Source organism: Anser anser (genome assembly GCF_964211835.1).
Source record: "Anser anser genome assembly, chromosome: 5".
NCBI classification, from domain to species: Eukaryota; Metazoa; Chordata; class Aves; order Anseriformes; family Anatidae; genus Anser; species Anser anser.
The window spans coordinates 52,231,618-52,252,595 of record NC_139725.1 but is presented as its reverse complement, the minus strand read 5'-3'; the positions used below and the strand labels follow the sequence as shown (position 1 = coordinate 52,252,595).

The following is a 20,978-nucleotide window of genomic DNA, read 5'->3' as shown; positions in this document are numbered from 1 at the left end:
TAAATGAGCATGACAGGTCTGTAAGTCCCTGGGTCCTGCACTCTATGCCTTTTAATGACAGGTATTTTTTTTTTACTCTCTCTGGGGTTCTGAAATGTCCCCGTTCTCCTTGACCTCACAGACACAAGAACAAAGATTTCCTCTCCTAATTCCGGAACACCAAAATGGCGGGTTATATAAAACCCTGCCGTTTTGAGAGCCTCCATATGTTCTTTAATTTGTTCTTCCTCAAATCACATTTATCAAATTGTTCAAATCAATCATCTTAAATATCAGTTTACAGTCTTTTCTGAGAAGATTAACACAGTAACTCAGCTAACACAGCTGTGATTAACACACAGGATTAACATAGCTACTGCAAAGAGTAGCTTCAAGTCTCTCTTTCTGTGTCTCATAGAATATCCCAAGCCTGGAGGGACCCACAAGGATCATCGAGTCCAATTCTTGGCTCCACACAGGACCACCCAAAACCCAAACCATGTATCTGAGAGTGTTGTCCAAACACTTATTGAACTCCAGCAGGCTTGGTGCCGTGACTGCTTCCATGGGGAGCCAGTCCCAGTGCCTGACCACCCTCTGGGTGCAGAACATTTCATAGAATGTCCTGGGTTGTAAAGGACCTTAAAGATCATCTAGTTTCAACCCCCTGCTCTGGGCAGGATTAACCTTTCCCTAACCCCCAGCCTGACCCTCCCCTGTCCCAGCCCCATGCTGTTCCCTCGGGTCCTGTCGCTGTCCCCAGAGAGCAGAGCTCAGCGCCTGCCCCTCCGCTCCCCTCGTGAGGGAGCTGCAGGCCGCCATGAGGCCTCCCCTCGGCCTGCTCTGCTCTGGGCTGAACAAACCAAGGCACCTCAGCTGCTTCTCATATGTCTTGTCCTCCAGACCCTTTGCTATCTTTGTAGCTCCTTCTCCTGGCACTTCATGCTGTAAAAACACATAGGACGTTCTAATGGATGACCAACAGAAGGTCATCTGAGAACAGAAGATCTTGGGCAATACTACTGGCAGAAGCTGTTGCTTCTGCTGGTAGCAGGCTATGAACTGGTGGCAAGAATTAAGTGTATTATAAAATGTTTTCAGGTTGGATATCCACATATATTTAATAAAGCATTAATTAGTGATTCAAAGTCAAAATGGCTATGATGTAGTTGACAATTTCTACGCCCTCCGTCACAGTTATGACTAATAGAAAAACAATAACCAGGATTTAATTCTACAGCAAATAACTGCTCAAAAATGCCTATTGACTGATATTTTTCCTTTAATTCATCTCTTTTAGACGATTGTGCTTTAGAAGGGAAAGCCCCAGAATTCTTTAAAATAAATTACTTCTATCACATTACCAGGGTCTAAGAACAGTGTGCAGGGACTAAGTCCCGTGCTGTGGGGCTCCTGGATGACTTGCCTCCTTGGTCCTTACCTCAAGCACTTCTGTAAAACGTTGGTAGAAATGTGGGTGTGAACAGTATAAAATGTACAAATGATCATTACATACCTTATTTAAATGATTGCCTGGGGCTATTCTCTATAGCACAGGAAAGTCATTTAAACTACGTGCTTGCTGAATAAATTATGATTTACACAGCCACAATTTTGAAAAGAGATTTATGTCTATTTGCCATTATCTTATTATTGCAATTCAGTGAAAATAAATGTAATCCCTTCACACAGCCTCTACAAACACTTCCCGTGCAATGCAAGGCAGTTTTAATGTCTCAGCTGGGATCCTCAAAAAGGTTTTATCTGGTGATTATGATATAAACACTGCCCAGCTGAAGCAACCCACTTATTACTGAGATTATGAAGGACTGCTGTAGTGGGTTGAACTTGTCTCTGCTGAAGTTCACCTCCTACAGCTAGATACTTCCTGCCTGACAGTCACATAAAAACATTGTCAGTCATTGCTTCATGTTGTTCCAGAATATTTTTTTTTTGCTAATAACACTGGGCATAAATGGCAATGTTTTAGTAGCAGGAGGCTGCAGGGTGCTCTGTGTTCCAGACAGCCATGTCCTGCCCTGTGCAGGTGGCACCCAGCCCTGTGTCACTTTCAAACACTGACCTGAGCAACAGAGGAGGGCTTTGAGGTTGGCTGACACAGTCATATGTTGGACAATGGCCCAATCCTGCCAATGCTGCAAATAATGTACCCTCATGGACGAGCTAGGAAAAAGGTGGTAATAAACTGTAGTTGCTGTGCTGCTGGAGAGGGGAGAGGGGCCCCAAAAGGTGATGGTCTGAAGTGCCATGGCCTGAAAGCTCTGAGGACTGAGCACGGTCATTAATGCCCCTTGGCTTTGCCTGGAACGTGGTGGGATGTCCTACTGATCAAGGATGGACTTGTATGTACCATCCTGGGGGGAGCATATCAGAAGACAGGTGTGAGAAGAGCAGCAAGACAAGGATGATGCACAGTGTACAGAAGACTTGGAATAAGGGTCAGGTGAGGATGGAAAGTCTTCATGTTACTGCTGTACGTGCTGGGCTCTATGGATGGTCCTTACTGAAGGAGGAGAAGCAGAATATGATAAAGCAAAACAAAAAGCCCTCTAAGGATCACGAGCTGTGAGCTAAAAACACAAGCACAGGAAAAAAAGTCAGAGCTCAGTTAATGGTGTTACTGGATATGAATAAGCTTGAGGAAAGCTAAGCATTTTACTCCCCAAATGGGGAAATGCATCAAGTTAACATTTTTTCACAACCTGTTTTGGGTCTGGATGGAGCCCTGCAGCTATTAGATTCATGGTCTGATTAACACCTCTGAGAGTGGTATTAAACCTTTCTTGTACTATGCTAAACATTTGTTTCAATGCTAAGATACAGTGAGATATAATCTGAAAGAACAAGGGACAGACAAGCAGGCAGAAACTATTGCCAAATGACCCCAAACTTCATGGCTACCTGTTGCCGCAGGATCAGTTTGGGTTAAGTGTAACCCGTGGTGTAAACAAGGGTATTTGAGACTAAGAAGGGGGGAAAGAGGGCTATTTGGCTTAAGCTGAGCCAGAGCATTCAATGTTTGTTTAATAGTTCATGGAGTAATTTCTTCTTGGTATCCAAATTAGGGATGAGATGTTTGAGTTAACTGGCAAAAAAATGGCATAAAAATTCCCCGAGAGACTGTTTTGCCCATGGGAATACTTCTGACTACAAAGGTACTGGAATTACAAGCATGATGCAATATTTCAAACTCTGGTAGTTTATGATCTCTCCTATTTGTAAGTTATAGCCACATCCTGGTATGGTCAAATTGCCCACTGATTACATCAGCTAAGATTATAGAGCTGAAATGAGTCACTGCAGGCATCTATGCTTCCATCCCTAATTTATGCTTTCCTACAACAAACAACACTTCTTTTGCCCTCAAGCAAGAGTAGACACAGTTCAAACCAAAACAAGGGGCTGAGCATCCATGTGGTCATAGTTCAGTGAAGTGTCTTCAGTGTGAGCACTTGCCAGCTGCTGATGTTGTCCTGAGTCTATATAGTTAATCAGCATTTCATAGAGACAAGAACAATTTCCAGTTTCCTTTACTTTTTGGGATCACCATCCTGCTCTGAGTCTTTGCTAAATGTTCCCATATCCCAGTGAAGTCAATCCAAAGCATCTGGGGGCTTCCATATTTGGATTTCTCTATTTTTAGGAAAAAAAAATTGTCTGGGAATAATTTGAAAATTTGGTCATTCCCTCAGGATTTCTCTGAACTCTGGAAGTCCAGACAACCATTCCTGTTTTTTCTCCAATATATACATAAGGACTGGGATGCTGCTGGGAGCCTGTGTTTTAGGTCTTTGTGTACTGGTTTCTATACGCAACGATGTTCTGCCTGTTTTGTCACAGTCACCACGTGTTTGTGTGCTGAGGACAAACTCACGCATTCTTGACTAGGCAAGCTGAATTAGAACAAAAAAAGCATCAATTCAAACAAAATCCCATCACGTACAGGAAACACAGACAATCCTGCCTGTGGCTTCTAAGAACTTTTCTTGCAGGCTGCGGCCTTGTGGTTCAGGGCCTGGTGCAATCTGTTGCCAAACCTCTCCCCAGAGCACAGGTGCACTGCTGCTGCTGAAGGTGCTCAGAGGAATATAAAATTGTGCCTGCCTCACAGACACGGAGAGCAAGCAGTGCAGGGACCCCTGCACATCTGCTTATTCTGATGATGCATAGTGGCACTGTGCAGAGAAACACACATATCTGCTCGGGAACGGCTAGGTTCCTGAGCTATTTATGTACATTTATTCACAGTTTCTCTCAGCAGGGTCAGCTAACTGCTGACACATCACTTGGGAATGAATGCAGGGAACCACTGCATCACCTCCTGCTGTGTCACACTGTGCCCATGCCTCTTAAGACACGTCTACTTCTCTGAGCAGCGTAAGGCTTCTTCTCATCCACTAGTAAAATTTTATCAGGACGAAGGGAGGTGTAATTCACTTTTATTCAAGGCAAATCGTGAACGTTCCCTTTGCCAAGACAGTAGAATAAGCTCTCTTGTCACCAGAAACCTTGCTGCCTGGCTTGTTCTGCTTTGTTCAGCAGCAAGATGTATCTTGGCACTTAGATTTGAGGTTTTAGTTATTCTAGGTCTTATTTATTAGCATCAGCATAAGTGGTCATGATAACAGAGAATAATTTTTTAAATGGAAAAAGCTGAAATATGTATACTATTATTACTATTGTAGCTTTGCTTAAAGAAACATCATTAAGTAATCTCATAGACAAATTACTGCTTCTTAGCTTTGAATCACATAAAGAAAGAAGCATATCTACATGAAAACTTCATCAGTGGTAAGAAGTTGAGACTGGCTCATCGATTTATTCCTTCTGACTGTTTAAAATGCAAACGTTCCAGGATAGGATTTTGTTGTCAGCATCTTACTACAGCCTCTGGAATCATTACTCCAAAACCATAACAGTTACAACCATTTTGGTGTTTTTACAGGATACATCTGATATCCATTTTTCTTCCTGTATTAAATTAATTGGATACATGCAATGAACTCAGAGGAAAGGTATTTAATTAAAATAAGCCAGCATTACCTGGACATAAGCTTGTGGACAAATGCTATTGCAGAGGATTATTCCACATCCGGATTGTTTCAGTTCCCTGAAATAAAATAATATAATACTGATGATTACTCAGCCTCAGGACTCCTGTAGGCCACTTCAGGTAAGATTTTATGATCTCAGAATGTAAACTAAAGTTCTCGTGAGATTGCATACTGTCAGTTTATGCCTCTCCTATTCCCCAAAATGACTGTCCCTTGCTCTCAGATCTGCTGGAAACAATTGCGTAAGACCTATTTGGTGGTAGTGCCTGGGAGCTGGGTATCCAGAACAGAACTCCATTTCAGTGATACAGATTCAGAACAAGGGCCTTGTAAAGGCTAGATATGCCTCCCAGCTGAATTCCAGACTGAAGTCGACATTCTTAACAATATCTTATGATATCTGATTTAAGTGCTGCCAGTGGCCAAATGGTTTTCCAGATATATACAGCTTCATATAAAGCCAGATGATGGTGGCACAGAGGAGTGGAAAAGCTGGGAGGACAAACACAGCTTTGAGCAAGTGGCTGCATACTGAGAGGGGCACTGGCTCACTTCTGACATATGAGGCTTTAGAGATGGTGCTTTTTTAGAAGGCAGAGCAGCTACAGAAAGAAATAACGAAACACCCAAGGCCTGCCGTGGTCTCTCCTGTAAATCCCTGTGCAGAGCCAAGCCTGTTTTGATGCTATGTATTTTTGTGAGGTTTTGTCCTCCTGAACATATCTGAGCCCAGCTTGGGCAGCCAAGTATCCCTTGCTGGTGCCTGTTAGTTTTGCAGCCTTACATCTTCACGCTGGTATAAACGCTATAGTAAAAGCAACAGAGGAGCTGCCAGAGGCATAAGAAGATATAAAGGTATCTGCCCAACACATCTGCTGTTACTGAAATGTGAAATAACAATAATTTAAAAGATGTCATAGGTAAGGATGGTTCTCTGCAGCATGGTGCTTACAAGAAAGCCTGTTTCCTGATGACTGTGGAAGTATCGCTTCTGTTTTCTCAAGAGCCAACATACAGGGTTAATATTGATGGACTCAAGAAAATAAGAGGTGACACAACTTCTCTGAACTGCCTCAATTGAGACCATCTGACAGGTCACAAATATTTGCCAGCCAAGGAGAGGTAGGTTTCATTTTTCACATTTGGAGGTTTTCCTTCCAGGACAATATCTGTTTGCAGGGAAAAGGGAGTTTTACTGTTTCTTTATTTAGTGTCATGTATGGCATAACAATCTCAATGCATATTCCTTTAGCTGCACCCCTACAAGTCTAGCAGGCCTGAAGAACATGTGATGGGATAGCCTAAGCAGAAGCTTTGCTCAGCAAGAAGTCAAAGGCATGTTAGAAGACCATTGTAATCTTCTGTGATGGACCTTATTCTTGGAATTTGTTGTCAACTAAAACACAGGCAAGACATGCTCCTTATAAATTCTGTTCCTTCTCTGTAAAGCTTATTTTCAAAGCTTCTATTTCAACTTTTATATATACATCAATAACTGTGATAATTCTGACTGAATATGAGAATATGTTATCTATGGGTAAAATAACTATAGCTGAGATGAAGAGCAGAACAGAATGGCTACACTTCTGTGAGAGCTGGTAGGAGGAGGAAAATATGAACCGGATCAGTGGGAATTACTGAACACAGGGTAATTGTATATGGAAAAGGGCCAATATCATTATGAACACTGTGTGTGTAGTTCAGATTTAGTGGTGGTATTCATCCTTTGATTTGATACTATCTGTTTTAGAAACTATTCTACTAACAATGCACTCCAAAATGATACAAATGTCACACAAGTCCGATGTTGTTGCCATTCTGAAAGAACATTTTTGTTACAATAGTTTTATTTAATCTGAAATGAGAAATAGTGATTTTTAACATTAGAGTCTGGTCTAGGATCAGAACAGCAGGATCATCAAGTTTATCCAGCCATTAAATCATTCAATTTCAAGCTTGTCACCTTCAGAAGTTTTAAAGACCCAACAGGATAAAGCCCTTAGTAGCATGGTCTGATCCCATCACTGGGCAAGATTTGAGCAAGAGGTTGGACTAGAGACCTTCCTAGATCCCTTCCAACCTAAGATCCTTAATTTGTGCTTCTTGTGCTAATAGTTGAAACTTCCAGTTGGATTCAGGCCCACAAACAAAAGTAGAATTTTGGCAGTGAGTAAGTGAATGTCCTTAGGAAGCTATGGACATTTTGGTGAAAGCACGGTGTGAACTGGCTTTTGCTAAATTTTTTGCTAATATCAGGACACAGCAGTGGCTTGTCCAAATTGGAGAAGGGAGGAAAAGCTGACTTGTATTAACTGGGGGTTTCAGTGGGGGCAGAGGGGAGCCTGAGTGCCTAGGGAGCAAAGCCTGCACACTGAGGGGCTGAGGGGCAATGCTGGTGTTCAACATGTGCCCAGTTACATCTTCTGCTCTGGGTTGTTGTGTGATGCATGGGCTGTTGGAGCCATGTTTCAAGTGTGTATTATCTGTGTAGCACCAAAATATGTACTGTCACATTTACCTTTCTAATCTTTGGGTTGCTTCAGTTATCTCTTTAGATGGCTACGGGGAGAGGTGGAGAGAGATAAGGAGATCTCAGAGACTTGAGCTTCACTAACATTAAGTTAGTGAAGAAGGGGAGATGCATAAGAGAAAAAAATATCTGTGATTTTGACAGACAGAAGCAGCCAGGTGTTTGTGAGGCCATTTGGGTGCTTTAATATGGGCATTTTGGAAAGTGCAGTGTGTCTGGGATGTCTGCCTGAGGATGGTATATGATACAAGGTCTCTGAAAGTTGTGTTTTTCTGGAGCCACGTGAAACACATTGGAGTTCCTGAAAGAGCCCCAGACACTTTGGGGTCCCTTTGCCTTTTGATGTTAGTACAAAGACTGGAGGGTGGAGGACATAACTCCGCTGCGAAACTAGCAAATCTTTGGGCTTAATACGGTGTTATAAGGGCTATAAAATAGAGCATTGTGGCTGTAAAATGAAATGCAGAATCACAGCAAAAGAAGATAAAGAAAAGAGTCTCCTGGGAATAAGTCTGTTAAAACAGTCCAGATTTTAAGAGCTGAAAAAGAGAAGCTGCTGATTTGTTTCAGAATATAATAATAATTTAAAAAAAAAGAAATATGTTTATGCCTTTCAAGTATGGAAAAATACTTAAAATTTTAAAATATAGTTAAAATTTCTGTGTTTGAAATAAATGTAGTCTGATGTAGTGTTTAGCGTATTAGACCTTGGCTTAATGTTGTTTTGAGGAATATTCCTGCTTCTTATCTTCTGGGACATTAGGAATGCTATGTAAAGTTGTGGTACCTTGGCAACAGCTGAAGAGGATGAGCTAGAGTCAAAGGTTTTTGTTTCTGATATTATGCCTTTCCTCTGAAAAAAGGTATTATCTATGGGTAAAATAACAGAAGAAAAAAACAAACCTGCCTTAGTACATCTATTTTTGCTGACTTTCTGACCTCTTTAAAATCTGCATGTTCATAACACCTTCCTCATTCCTAAGAATGCTGTATTCCTCAGAGTTGACTTAAATTACATCTGTATTTTAACTTTTCATAACTATATTAAGAACGACATAAGCTAGAAATATTCAGCAAGAAATAACTCTTAAAATTGTAATTTCTGTTGTAGAAATATTTTGTCCTCTTTCCCTGAAGCATGGAGGAGAGAAAACACATGTTTAGTTAGAAAGGTAATGCCACAGAGCTCTGATATATCGCTCCTTTTGTAACATTTATAAATGTCATGTATTAATGTATTGTTCACTAGCAATAACATCACTGAGAGCAATTTACAAATGTGAGTGGACTCAGTCACTGAGAAATCTTTTTTTTCTGTGAAAAGTTCTTAGATGAGCTGTCGTGAGGCTACATGACCTACACCCAGTCAGTGATGAGCACAAGGGCTAGGTGTGACTAACAAGGTGCTGTAAAGATTTAGTCATGGTCTTGCTATATGTATTAGCTTACAGAGCAGTTCTCTGGAGCTGTACAACTCCTCTTGTATGGAAATCTTTCATGGATATGGGATTTCAGAAAGCATCCCCGAAAAGAACTGCTATTGATGATAAAGTGACTGAGAATGTTCCTCTGGCAGGGAAAGGCTGCATCAGAGCTTTGTTAAATTAAAAAGTGGCCTACGTCACAAGGAAGGGTATAAGCAAATAAATAGTCAAAAATGCCTATTCGTCATGGCAAGGTGCAGGTTGGACAAAGGAATAAAATAAGACGGTAAATCCCTCAGCACCACCACTACCACTACTCCTTAAAACTTCTGCTAATATTTGAAATGCTAATATTGTCTTTGGCAATAAAACTAAGTGAGGTCTGTAACCGTGGGGGCATCAAGAACTGAGTATTTGACGGTGATGTGTGCATAGCAACCAATTCCCTAGTTTAAATTAAGACTTGAATAAATGGTTTACCATTTTGTCTTCCTGTTTCCTGGAGATTTCCTTTGTGTTAATGGTGAACAGCTTTTTCCTTCTCTTTTGTACGTGATTGATTGGCAAACACAGTAGAAAACTTTCTGTATTTGTTCAGCAACATTTACCATAGCACTTAGTGAGCAGAGAAGGAAGATGGATTCAAAAACGATCAAACTACTCTGAAAACAGAAATGATCACTTCCTTTCTCGCTCTCCCAGAATACATTTCAGTGTCTGCTGCAGAGAAATTCAAACATCTCTGAGGAGGTTTAAGCTGTTTTGACTTACTAAGTTATTCTTTTCTCCATCCTCAGCTTTCTCAACATGGTATATGCCTAGGAAGGAGCAAAGTGTATGATGCTCTTAAATCTAAGTGCTAATCAAGCATAAGCCAAGTTGTTGCCGTCTTCATAGTCATTGGGCAGATGGGAGACCTATATCCAAGTCTCTGCTCTGCCTAACTTGGAACAAGCTCTTGAACTCAGGTGATCTACATGCCTGTATACTAAGATACCACAAGGTCATTGAATAATGTTGAGTGAGACTATTCCTCTTGATGAAGCTATTTCAAATTAATATAAGTACCTAAATAATAGTTGAAGCAGGGTTGTGAAAGTGATTCTTCCGTCTCTGGAAAATATCAACAACTGAAATGTTTATAATGTCAATTTTGCAATTCTTTCCCTCTCTCTTTGTGACTAGTGAATTACATTCTGGGAGTTCTCAAGTCTCTTTAATCTTTAATTCTCCAGGAGCTTAATCCTCATGGACCCCTGCACTACTGGAGGTAATGCAACTCTACTCCAGGACTAGTGTCAGGAGTAGCTTTGTGTCTCTGTGAACCAAGATGTTCTCTGATTCTTTTACAGCAAGGCACATTACTCTTACACGATGCTCTCAAGTCACAGCTGAATTTACACTTCTGTGTGCGCTCTGTGTGTTTGCTCACAATGTTGTGACAACTGTGAGAGAAAATATTCAAACAGGAGAAAACTGACCACAAACTCACTCTGCAAAGTTGGCAGGGTATCTTGTTCTGTTCTTTTTGGCATTCCCTATATGAGAACTGTGAGTGAAAGTTGGGGAAAAAAAAAAAGAACAAAATAAAAGAGAGAGAGAGAAAGAGAGACTATAAATTTTCTCATTTTTATGAAGTGAAATAAAGTTCTGCCATGTTGTGATAGGTTCAAAGGAGGTTGAATCTCCTTCCGTAAGCACTGCAGGAGCTTTGGGAGTTCTCTGTTGCATGAGAAGGACTTGCTGTACCCCATCACCACTGCAAAATACAAAGATGTTGGTGCGCTAATGTTGTGAGACGTGTTTGATATCCATTGCAGGAGTCTGATGTCATGTGAAAAGGCAGGTCTGATGGTATCACGCTGTACAATGCAGCTATCAAGCAAGTGGCAGACAATACCTTGAGCCCGGTGAATAGCTGAGGTAACCTGCATCCAGTGATAAAGAAAAATGCTTCTGACTTTATCAAGAGTTTGTAGTTTGTACAGCAAGATTATATTTCTTTGTTAAAGTAAGCATTTCCTGCTTCAGAAAGCAAGCTTTTCTGAAACCCAGATGGATCAAAACTATTGCAAGTGCCATGCTGAAAACAGCTACGCTGGAGAAGACAGACATGAATTTTCAGCTGGCTAATGACAGCTCTTGAAAGGGCTGGGAGAACTGTTCCTAGGATAGTCCTTAGAACTGGTCTTGGGATTCAACTAATTAAATAGTTATGTGACTGAAAAATAGGAGAGCGCAGATGAAGCATACCAGTGACATAAATTGCTTGATATCTTCACTACAGAAATCAGTGGGAATATCCTGCAGAAAGCACTGGACTATACCAACAAAGCAACAGAGTTGGAATAATAAAAGGAAAAAAATGTAAGTTCTGAAGCATTTGTGTTCCCCAAGAAAATGGAGCAACTGATTCTCCTCTATTTGCTTTGCTTTAGTGGAGACACAGGATTTGCTCGGCAGTGTACAAAACTCCACTTAAGTCTCCCTCACTGAGGAGTACATGGATGTCCTCTTCAGCTCTGTGGTTTCTTGCATCGCTCCTACCAGGCCTCCTCAGCTCTGCTTAGCCACTCCTTTCTCCTATCAGTTGAAATGCAGCTCTTTTCCCTGGTTAGCAGCACTAAGTTCTCATGACTAGGCAAAATGTGAGGGCCTAATGGCCAAATAGTATTTACCAGTGTTGCTCCCTTTTTGCACTATTTAATGGTGAGATTTGACTTTCAGATGAACTGGATCTCTGCCCTGAAAGCACTTTCCTTCTAGCACCTTGAGAACATTGTAACAGCCATTTAGAATAAAAGGCAGATTTGCCATCTCTAGTGCTGCCAATTGATAACATGTTTATAGAGTTTTCAGTGGCATTTGCAATAATGCAGTGTTTCCTGCACGTTTGCACCACCGGCTCTCACAACCGTGGCTTTTGAGAAAACCCTGTCTCCCATGGCTAAGTATGTGCAGCTGACTGGTTGCAGTGCCAACAATGCAATAGCAATTTCTTGGACAGCTGCTGCTTTCATTAGTTCTTACCGTATAGGCAATTAATTTTACTCTAGAGTTGATTCAGGCTGTGCTGCATTGTGCACCAACCTAAAGGATGTTTTAAACTAATATTATGTCTGCAACTACAGATAATTATCCCTACCAGGAGCTGTAAATATTGCAGTTAGTACTACGTTTTCTATCATTCAGTCACATACTCATGGCTCTGTGCAAGGAGCGGATTCCTTAGTGCAGGCAACCGTCTGAGGGCATCACAGTCAGAACCTGTCCTCTTTATAACAGAATGTTTTGAGTTCTCTCAGTGGGTTCTCTCCACCAAAATAATATGTAGACAGCTTCATTCAGTAAAGGCTCACATCAGGCTCTGACAACAGAATAGGCTAGAAAGTATGATTAAATATATAATGGTTAATTAAATTTACAGCATTCATTTTAAGCAGGTAGAATATAGTGGAGATTATATTTATCCAGGTTGTTTAATTTAGCGCTTCTACACATGTGCTTCTTAAGACAGTCTCAGTTTAATTCAGAACATCTGACTACGTCTATAGACCTATCCCCAAACCTACTTTATTAAATAATTAACTAAAATTTCAATCTCTTGAAAAGCCTGACTTCTCTAATAGACCATCCCAGTAGACAATCTCCAGCATTACTGATTTTTGTCATGGAAGGCAATACAAGAATGACATTCATTGTCCAAATAGCAGGTGATCTTTACTAAAATAATTGATGTTTGTTCCCTTCCCTTCCCTTCCCTTCCCTTCCCTTCCCTTCCCTTCCCTTCCCTTCCCTTCCCTTCCCTTCCCTTCCCTTCCCTTCCCTTCCCTTCCCTTCCCTTCCCTTCCCTTCCCTTCCCTTCCCTTCCCTTCCCTTCCCTTCCCTTCCCTTCCCTTCCCTTCCCATTCCTTTTTATACCCTCTGAAGAACTCCTAAAAGCAGAGTATGGCAGTGCAAGCACTGGTGAATTCCCTCCTCAAGGAGAAGGAAGTCTGGAGCTTCTTAAGTTCAGTGATGAACTTCGGAAAGCCATTTTGCCTTGCCCTTCCTAGGTCAAACATGTCCTGCTGTGCTGTCACTTGGGCAGCTGGGACAGTCATTTCATATTATTTTTATGTTTCTGCTCCTGACTTAGCCAATACATGAAGCATTTGCACTTTTAAGAGGTCACTTTTCAGATATCAGGGTTAAAAATTACCACAGTCTATCACAGAGGAAATCTCAAAAGTAGATGTACATACATATTTAAAATGGTGAGAGAGAGAGAACTATAGTGAACCTCAGACTGCATTACAATTACTTTGACATCCAGAGCTGATAAAATTGGATATGCACCCCCCCAAAAAAAAAAAAAAAAAAAGCAGTCAGTTTTTCAGTTGAAAACCCAGAACACCAATGACAACAATTTTTATGTGGAAATGCACCATGTTTCTATTGGCAGAATTAAGCATTCAAATAAATGTTGATAAGGATTTAGTGATTAACTAATTTGTACAAACATTCATGCAGCTTTCAACTCTGAGTGGTCTGGAAGGCTCAAGATACTTCTCCAGCTGAGAAGTGGTGTGATTTACAGTGCCAACTTATGATATCCAGTGTTTGGATTATGATTTTGCTTTTGCCTTTTCATGCTTTGCCAGTGTTCCAAAATTAAACCATGTGTTATTTTGTTGTCTCCACTTTGCTAGCAACGAGAGATGTCAGAGACTTGCTGGAATCTGGTGCAGACAATCTGTTTTTCACTCTGTTTCCATGGGTTTTGAGCACAGGTGGTTACCAGGAAAATTTGTCTATCTGCTCTTTCCAGAATATTGGTGTCAACACAAAAATATGGTAAGGATTTTGTCAGAGAGATTCTTTTATTATATGCCACAGCTCCTTCAGAGAGTTCTTGTACCCCAAGCTAACAAACGCAGAAATACGTCTAGGCTGGAGCAGTCACATGGTGTTAGGTTGTCACTGGGTGGCTTTGCAGCCTGACACAAGATCAGAGACATTTTCATGTTTGCTCAGTGTTAGCGGTTCATTGATCACACCTTACTATGGGTCAGCCCCCCTATTCCTGCAGCGGGGTAAGATTTTTTTTTTTTTTTTTTTGCTAAATATCAGAAGAGGGGAATTGTCTTCTTTTATTGAAAGGACTATCAAAACAGAAAGTTTCTGGTGAAACTTATTCTAAAAGAAAGATTTTTTTTTTTTTCACAAATGATTTGGAAAATTTAACAGGAAAGATTTTAAAGATGTAATTTCTGATTCTGAGCAATGGAGGAGACATGCTGACAAGAAGCTAATGGCTTAGCATGAGACCCAGATTCACTCTTGCTCTGTGTGGCCATCTAAATAGTTTATTATCTTTGCAAGGTGGAACAGCCCCAGCAAACAGTGAGAATGAAAGAGAACAACTCACTACAGCATATCTCCCTGTCACCTGTTTTAGGGGAAGATGCCTCATTCAAAATCCCTAATCTGTGATGCCCCTTCCCAGACAGATTTCTTGTTGAATTCTAGATGGGAATTTCATTTTTTTCTTTTGTTCTTTCCAGTTTTTCTGTGAAACAGAAATGTTCTCTTCTGACCAGATTTGTTAATTTTGAAAAATATTCTTATTTAAGTGAATCATGTCCCCTCTGGACTTGTGTACCTCTACTTTTGCAACCACTACAGCACATAAAGTACTGTGTGGTAGTGCAGGCAATAGTTTTCTGCAGTATGCAGAAAAAGCTCATGGCAGAACGTCAGGTCAGGAACAAGTGGAGAGAAAGTGAGAGGATGCCAGTTCTGGAAGAGAACATAACAGTGCTGAAGTAAACATAGGAGAAATGCTGCTAGTTGTGAGAAAGGAAGGCTGGAGGGAAGGAAAGGAGGGAAGAAAAGTGAGGTTTAATCTCCCAAAATGGAAAATGGTTTAAAGACATATAATGACTAAGGATTCCTGTCTGAGTCAGATATATACCAAAGTAATGAGAATTTCGTATGGGAATTTCATTCAAACTGTCATAAAGCCTAGATCTTTTACACAGTTTGGATTCTGCTCTTACTTCACTTCAAAATAGTCCAAACATTGAAATTCTGGTATTTAGAGTCAAATCTTTCTTCAAATTTTTTAAAGCTGTTTGACCAGATATTTCATTTATCCCAAGACAAAACTTATTAATGTATTCACTCTCTCTCCCTCCCCCCGCTTTTTTTTAAACAGGCTCAAAAGTGCAGTGCAAAATACAACAATAAAGCTGTCTGTAGTGATCCACAACACAAAGTGTAGCAGAATGAAATTCCAAATGTCTTGCTCTGTACTGTAATCATGGTTCAAATGCCAATTTGCAGACCAACTCTGTTGTGAAAGAAAACAAACTGCTGTCTTGCATTTCCAAAAAAAAGACTAATATTTCCAAAATTTTGCAGGAAACACCCCTGAAAAAATGACTCCGCTTCATTACTTCCCCTTCCTTCTAGTTCTGGGAAATGCTCCTTTTGCTGAGCCAGCTAGCTGGAATTTCTTGGCTATAAGGTGATATTTTTAATGAAAAAAAGGTTTCTCAGTGGAATGATGTAAGTAGAAGTTAAGAGTACACAATGCATATATTATGCAATATATATATACATATATATATATTTTTTTAACAGGGATGTCATAAATCAAAATCTGCTGTGAACAATATCCCAGCCGTTCATGAATTGCCTTCTTCTCTGATTCATTAGGACTGTTTTGATCAGGGTGAAATAGTACAACTTTGAAAATAAACTTGAAAAACACCAAGGATAAAAGAAAAGAGTAGAGCCATCTAGAAAGCTCTCAAGTTTTAAACCAGTGGCCTTGTTCTTTTAAACTTCTTTCTTCATTACTTGATTCTGTTACTTGTAAATCTCTACAAAGAATGAAGGCTTGTGAAAAGATAATTGCTTTTATTTGTTTATCTGCCATGATAGTCCCAGATCCTCACCACTTGGAAATTTTGGCATTAACTAGAATGATGATCCTTGAGGATCCTAGAAAAATGATCCTTGCCCAAGCAAAGAGAAGAAATAAACCAACTTAGCAGCCTTGGTTGTAATAGAAGGACACCTCTCCTATGAAGAAAGACTGGGAGAGCTGAGGATATAAAGCTTGGAGAGGGAAGGCTCTGGGGAGACCTCATTGCAGCCTTTCAGTACTTAAAGGGGGCTTATAAAAAAGATAGAGAGCGACTTTTTACATGGGCAGGTAGTGATAGGACAAGGGGGAATGGTTTTAAACTAAAAGAAGGGAGATTTAGATTAGATGTTAGGAGGAAATTCTTCACTCAGAGGGTGGTGAGGCACTGGCACAGGCTGCCCAGAGAAGCTGTGGGTGCCCCATCCCTGGAGGTGTTCCAGGCGAGGCTGGATGGGGCTTTGGGCAACCTGGTCCGGTGAGAGGTGTCTCTGCCCATGGCAGAGGGGTTCAAAGTAAATGGTCTTTAAAGTCCTTTCCAACCCAATCCATTCATGGATATATGATGATGATTCTATGATAATAGAGTGAAGAATATAGCCTGTTTTAGGGAAAGACTGCTGGAGAAGATAAGAGGTGCATGCAGACCTGAGCTAAAACCTAGTGTCAATATTTTCGATATTTCTGTCCTCCCACTTGTTTAAGAATCAGGTGCGCCTTTGAATTATGTCAGCTTCACAGCTGCTTTTTGTAGAAAGGCTCAGGAGCTCTGATGAACTGCTCCCAGTTTTCTGGCCTGCCTGTTGTCTGCAAGCCGTTTACCATCGCATCAGGAAGGTGTTGCTGCAGGGTGTTCTGCATGTGTGTGGGCAGATGGCTCACACCGCCCTTCTGGAGGGAATGTGCTGCCCATTTTTATGCCCCATGGCTCTTCAGAGCAGCAGAGCTTCAGCCAGTCAGTGAGCTGGTAGATCACGCAGCCATGACAAAGGGAAAAAACCCCTCCAGGCTCACAGGGGTGCAACTCCCAGGCAACTTGCAGGAACACTGCAGGAGGAAAACCAGCTACGGCCAGTTCTGCCTCCGGACATGCGCATGTAAATGCTATTAATATAAAAATCACTTCAACCTCAGACCATAGCTTGCTGTCCTTATTACTGAGTTTATCTCAGATAATGTGAGAGGGAGAAATGGATTTCTGCATTTTGGCAGTTCCATCCTCTGAAATTAGCCAGAGCTTGAGGTCTGGCTTTGTTCCAATGCTGTCACTGCACTGACATACCTGAGTGTGCACGGCTCAGCACTGGCGGGTCTGCAAATCTGAATGATAAGATTTTTTGTTTGTTTGTTTGTTTGTTTTGTTTCAGGGATCAAAAAAAACAAGCCCAACCTTGCTGAACTGAGTTGAGGAGTTAACATACAAGGGAGGTAAATATAGCATAGCAGCAAAAGTCAAATCTACCACTCTGGCAAATTTGCATAGTTCTGAAACATTTTGCTGAAGTTATAGAGTTGCTTTTCCATAATGTTAGAGTGCTCCGGGCATGCTTATCATCAGTCTAAAGATAGCATGTTTTTAGCAGACAACTTTACTCCTTGTTTTTTTTTTTTTTTTTTTTCTGGTCTGTGTCTCATTGGTGTCTGTTCATCGATATCTGGGGCTTGCAATGGGGTGCTGGACCATGACCAAGGTTCCTCAGCCCCATCGTGCTAGTATTACTTCTAAGTGAATGATATGTCGTCATACTATCAACTGTGGTTGGCAGCCGGTGCAACTTTGTCTATGGGAAGACAGCAGCCTGCGGTCTGTGTTTAGTGTTCTTGTTGCATTGCTCATCCTGTTTCCCCACTGCAGTTGTTCCCACTCATCTCCAGGCTGTCATGCTATAGGGCTGCCCTCTCCTCTCTCCAGAGCTGGCTGGGACATCTCGCTGTTTCCCTTATGGGAGCCTGACCTCATGGGGAGCTCGGTAAGGGGGCTGCAGTCTTTGAACCGGGTTTGGTGTGAAACTGTACCCTGAGCCTGTGTCGTATTTACTCTTCTATCAGGTTAAGGCTAATGTTATTGACGGGGATACACGCACAAAGGATGGACCCTCCTGCAGCTGTGCTAGGAGAGGAGCTCGCCCTTGTCTGCTATCTGGTCTCACAAGGTGAGGACTTGTTTGGCAATAAGAGTGTAAAGCCTTGCTGCCTCACCTCCCCCCAGTCTGCCCCACCAGTGTTCCTACTTTTGTGCCATAGGACACAGCTTTTTTGCTAGTTTCAAAACTACTCATATGGCAACATCAGCTCAGGAAATAGGTCCACTTTAAGCAAAAATCCCTTGACGTTACGTTTAACCTTTCTGTGATCAGAAACACTGTGCAGCAGCACAAGGGGGAGAAGCAGGAAGCAGAAGAGTGGCAACTCTGCTCGTCCATACTGCTGCTGAAGCCTGAGCCCCCCTGGGAAATGCAGCCTCAGTGATGTTGGGGGCTAGCAAGGAATGGCTGAAGCAGTTATCACTTTGCTTCTTTTGTGTATCAAGAGATAAAATCAGGTGTGGCTGAACAGAGAACAGTAGGGTCAGAAATTTGGAGAGGGGCATCCAGCCAAGGGGAGAAACTGGCTGAGCAGATGAGCTGCCTGCTGCCCTGCTGGCAGATGAGCGTATGGGTTGGCAGCTGGAGACTTCAGGCTGGGTTTGGTCTTCAACAGCTGCACCTTCACCCAGAGCCATGCCGGCTGCAAAGGAAAGCTTCTGCCTCTGCTTCAAGGCACTGTGTTTGTTGGCAGTCCTGCCTTGGCCAGGCAGAGACACAGCTTTTCATCTTTGCGTATGTAAAATCTGAAGTACATGAGGAAGAAAGACCAACATTTAGATAAGGCTGGGGAAACCCAAAAGCGTGGAGAGTAGAGGGGGAGTTTTAAAAACCATGAATGACAAGAGAACAAGCCTGGCGTATGTGTAACTTTTAAAGAAAAAAATGAAGGTTTTAACTAAACGACATTTTGACAGAAAATATTTATTCTCTCTCTCTTTTAAACTTCATCTTGATTAGCATTGCTAATGACTTCAGGTGTACATTTGTTGCTGACTTAGCTACTGGGAAGGAATGTGTTTGTTTTGAAAGCAAAGCTCTGTTTGCTAACATGTTTCCCTGGACTTGCTGTAAGACGTTTTTCCTACTGTGACTTTGAAAACGGGGGGATTTGGGTTTCTAAGAGCTTTTTGCTCCCTTCTTTCCATGAAAAGCAGACTATCTAAAACTGACTGTTCTTAGGCAGTGAATTTTAGACTCTTCATAATCGATGTACTAAAATTCTCCCAAATTCCTCATTTTCTGTCTGGGAAAGGACTTTGAATGTTGCAATATTTACTCTGAGAATATAGCTCAGATTTATTTATTTATTTATTTATTTATTTATTTTAAGCTGTGTTCCGGTGCGGTGATGAGATCCTTAATTCAGGAAGCTCTAACTCAGGAGGAAAGGCAGGTTTTTTTCTATGGGTTGGCAGTACAAAATGTTCAGGTAACTCTGAGTAACACACTTAATCCTGTTCCAGCATGTACAAGGCTCGGTGGAAAACTGACAGAACTGTTCTGGAGATGACTCTGCTCTGGCTATTCCAAAGTCTTTATTGACTTAGGGACATTTATCTCTTCTCTCTGCATTTGTACTATTTGCGCTGAAAACAAGACAGATATATTTAGAAGTCTGTGACTGATTCTGAAGTGTGAAAATGCTTCTCTTCATTCTTTTCTTAAAGACTGCGTGTTTCCAGAAAAGAACAGACAAGATAGAACTCATATGACTGATATTACACAATATCCTGATGCTTCATTCTTACAGATTCTGCGGTAAAAATAATTTTTTTTTTCTAGCTCCGTTCAAGACTCTCTAAGAAAGTATGTGCACTGTTCAAGACAAGAATATCCTCTAATCTTAGGAGATAGCATCTGTAAGATTACACATAATGTATCAAATCCAAGGCTTCTAATGACAAACTGAACTCTCTTGGTTGCATGGCTATTTTGTTATTACCGTTATTGTGCTCAAATTGCTGCTTAACATACCGAGTAATAGAAAATTAGCAGCTAAAAGAATAGCATATATTTCAACCTTTAGTCTTTCTGTTACAAGATCCTAATTACAACTCCAGTTCTAAGCTTGTATTTATATTTAACATCTTATAAAACATCTTATAAATCATGCTCTTACTGTGTTTTTTCATTTGAATACAAATGTTAGAAGGAAACAAATAATGTTCAAATGTCAACTGAAACTTTTCTTCCTATGTTACACAAGAAATAACTTCAAAATTTATTTTTTTTCCATTTAGTCAGTATAGATGAGACAGGTCAGAAGTGTAAGGTATACACACATCCACATTTCTTGAGTCACAAAGTTGACAATCAAAACAATAAACAGAAAAGAAAAAAAAAGTACAGGGAGTACAGGAAAGAATTGCCTCTGCTTTTTCCTTACTACTTAGTAGGTAATATTTCAGCTGAAAATAAAGTTGATTGTTTACACTTTCTGATCTTTTATAAGGTGAAACAATGGTGCAACTCAGATGCCTTCTGCACAGAATAAATCATGTCCCTTGGGTAACCCACACCAAATTTTCCCTGTGGCAGGGGAAAAGCCCTGTGTCTTTGGCATCTTGGGAACTCTGATATAAAACTTTTTTTTTTCTTTTCTTTTCTTTTCTTTTTTTTTTTTTTTGGAAATGCTACACCTCTGTGAAACCTGCCAAGTTACCAAACCACATCAGCAATAATAATTTTACTTCTCCTTGTTCCTGGAATGCTAATAACATTAGTACTCTTGTAATTGAAACAGAAACATATTAAGAATTCAAGAAGTGGTTTCAAAAAGCAGCACTCTGTACTGAATTTAAATGACAACTTTTCATATGAAAAAGAAGTGGAAACACATACCTTGACTGCGAATTCAGCACTGAACAGGTACAAGCGAGGGAGTGCAACACTTCTCAGAGAACAGTCACGCTCCTTCTGTTGTATGAATGAGTCTAACTTCTGGTTTTCTGCCCCTCCCTGAACAGAATA

At 40.8% G+C, this 20,978-nt stretch overlaps 1 protein-coding gene and 1 long non-coding RNA gene across 3 annotated transcripts in view; one reads left to right on the top strand and one right to left on the bottom strand.

The window, feature by feature from the left end:
• LOC310899987 overlaps positions 1–5,034 on the top strand; it is a 12,734-nt gene extending 7,700 nt beyond the window's left edge. Inside the window, exon 4 of the long non-coding RNA XR_014584755.1 lies at positions 398–5,034. This is a non-coding gene — a long non-coding RNA (uncharacterized lncRNA). The remainder of the gene's footprint in view (positions 1–397) is intronic.
• Positions 1–20,978, bottom strand: part of BDKRB2 (bradykinin receptor B2) — a 25,929-nt gene extending 4,951 nt beyond the window's left edge. The window contains exons 1-2 of one of the 2 annotated variants that reach the window (XM_083837158.1): positions 20,850–20,969; positions 5,044–5,110 (exon numbers count right to left, since the gene is read on the bottom strand). The gene's annotated coding sequence lies outside the window, so the exon portion shown is untranslated. Of the gene's footprint in view, positions 1–5,043; positions 5,111–20,849 lie in introns of both variants that reach the window. The other variant, XM_083837159.1, reaches the window with a different exon arrangement.